Below are 2,973 nucleotides of genomic sequence, written 5' to 3'. Positions count from 1 at the left end.
AACAGGCGTGTAGTTTACCATCTTGTTCGTCCCATCACTAGATGTACATGTCAGCCGGAAGACGTCCACTGTTATCCGCCGCCCTTCTAGCAGATGTTATAAAAAAATAAAAAACTTATGTAGTTATTCTAAAATGATAAATCTAGTAATGCTTACTTACTGCTTGGTGGCATAAATAGTTTATGTAGCAGTAGAAGTGAAAGAGTTCGTCAGGGAAGTACTGCCCGATTGTCACTCATTAGGTGAGACCCGAGATGACAGCCGGGAAGGTAACATCTCTCCCCAAAAAGTAAGATGGGGTTCGGCGCTGAAACAAACCACTCACTGTCAGAGTCACGGAAGAATGCGAAAGCGACCCCGTGACTCCGATACTTGGTGAGCAGAGGGGAATACCGTCAGGTGTTAGCCTGACGTCAAAAAAAATTGTGGGGGGAATTAGAGGCACATGGGACTTGTCAACTTATGTCTAAGGGTGACGGTGGCAGTGCCCCTAAGATCTTTGTGATTAAAAGCTCTAGGTGTCACTGCAACTGTTGTGGATAGGCGTGTCGCTTACCACCAGGCGCGCGACTGTTCGTCACGTCACTTGATATTATAATAATATAGTTTATGAACCTTGTCTGTTTAAAAAAAAGACAATTATGTCGACTCAGAGGGGGCAGAATGCATATGTACGTTATTGTTATGATGTGCCAAGGAGAGATCACATCATACCTCATCTCTTCAAGAATTAGATCCTGAGTACGCGCAACACACGTTGTCTTAGATATCCGTTTTTTTACATTCTTTATTTAAAAAAGGAAAACATTTTCATTATCTACGCAATGAGGTTGTAATGCAAACGTATGCTGACGGACTGCGTGATAGGGGTGTCATAATTAGGAAGCATGAAATCATGTCACTCGCTGTACCCCTTGTTATTTCAAATATGCCTCATCTAAAATATGGAATGGCGTATCTCGGTACGGACCACGGAAGAAAGAAAAGTATTTATGTAGTCTGTGGTACGGACATTCAAACGTAAATGCTCACAATGGCTTCTTGACAAAGCAATCACGTGATGCAGGTTTCTTATAATTCGTGCCTTGTGTGTTGTTATACCGGTTTTTGAATAATTTGGAATTGTATTAATATTTTGCATTTTCATTATTAGTTTTCTTATCTTATGTTAATGAAATATTAATGAGATTAATCATAAATAGCACATGCCTATATTTTAAGATTCATATTAAGAGCGATTACAAGGGCAATTTTTAGCAGCGATGCTAACGTTTTCACGAACACGTAGCTAAGTCAGAGATCCATTTCACGTGTATTTTATTTATTATTATTATTAATTTGCATATTCTTTTCCTTATATTGCGTGTCAAATAAACTATTTTATTCTATTGTATAAAATAATAAAGTACTTCCTATGCTGCTACGTAAATATCTTATCTGCAATCATCTAAGTGAATTGTACCGTTATTAACAGATCATTTTGTTTGTTTCAGATATGCCAGCGAGAGGGGGCAAAGAATCAGGTGCAAAAACAATTTAATTTAACCATATAATATAATAGTATTCATTTGAAAAAGAATTTAAAAAAATGTATAATGTAGAGGGGATTTTTAAATGTCAAGTTCAACTACGTTATGTAACACGATTTTTGAGTTATCATGAAAAAGAAAAGTTTTTCATGATAACCCCGCAAAAACTTGAATTTTGTGGTCGGGACAACGAAAAGAAAAGTTGAAATTGGCGTACCATTAAGTAAACGTAGGAAAGTTCGGGTTTCTCTTTATTTAAAGACAAAAAGGGTACATTATATTTAAAATTCGACACCAAAGAAAATAGAAATGTGTAGACTTGGGAGAATATAAATACCACTACATAGCTACATAACTATGATCTCGTCGCCTTAGAGTGATAACCTAACATCCACCAATTGGGGAACAGTGCCAGATGTCCTACGAACTACGAACCTAGCACTGTGTTGTCTGCCGGTGAATACGCGAGGCATTTATCGCGTTACCTTGAGCGAGTGACGGAGCTTTGCCACTACTGACCAACCATAATCAGAACCTTTTTGAAAATTTGTATTTCTATTAATACTATCCATTTATCTATACTACATCATCATCACAATCTTATTTAAGAGCCAGACTCTTGTCGGTGTGATCTCTTTACAGCAGTTCACTTTGATCTTGTTTTTTATTTGTTCTCTACACGCCATTCTTGGTATTCTTCTAATTCTTTTCCCTTCTTTCGTCCCCTCAGTTATAACTCTCACAAATTCATAATTACGTACCAAATGTTCAAACATTTTCCCCTTGTTTTCTCTATTGCATTGAAAAGACTTCTCTCCTCCCTAACCCTTTCCAAATCTTCCTCATGTGATTACTTTTCAATCCATTTTATTTATTTATTTATTTATTTATTTATTAAAGAACATCCAACAGCATACATTTAGAACTTAAAAAATAATGTTACATGAGCAGTGCATAATGCCAATTAGAGGATATCACAAAAGCTTAAAAATATTATGACGCGACATTGTGAGTTTCTCTACAATTATTTATAAAATAAAATTTAAAGTTTGAAAAGAACAATTAAAAAATTCATAAAATATTACAGCAAAAACCATTTCAAATAAATTTTTTTTCAATTTGCCTCCAGCACCACATTTCAAATGATTCCAATCTCTCTCTATCTTTGTTAGTCCGTGTCTCGTATCCATACAGTGCAGTACTCTAGTAGTTTGATGAATCTTTTTTTCTATTAAAAATGTGTTTTCTTTTATTATGGAAAGCCTGTTGACATTTCTAGCCTGGACTAGTAGCTGTAAAGGTGTGACGAAATACTTTCACAGATTTCTCATAGATGGCGGCTGAAAAAGTCGTTGAAAATCAAATACGACAAAGACGAGCACATAGAGAAATTCGTGAGGTCCGCTGGGTCGAAGGAATTTTTTCTAAGTGATCGATCTTTGCA

Source organism: Hyposmocoma kahamanoa, unplaced genomic scaffold (assembly GCF_003589595.1).
Source record: "Hyposmocoma kahamanoa isolate Upper Pololo Valley unplaced genomic scaffold, ASM358959v1 225, whole genome shotgun sequence".
Lineage (NCBI taxonomy): Eukaryota > Metazoa > Arthropoda > Insecta > Lepidoptera > Cosmopterigidae > Hyposmocoma > Hyposmocoma kahamanoa.
Note: the sequence above shows the minus strand (reverse complement) of the source record.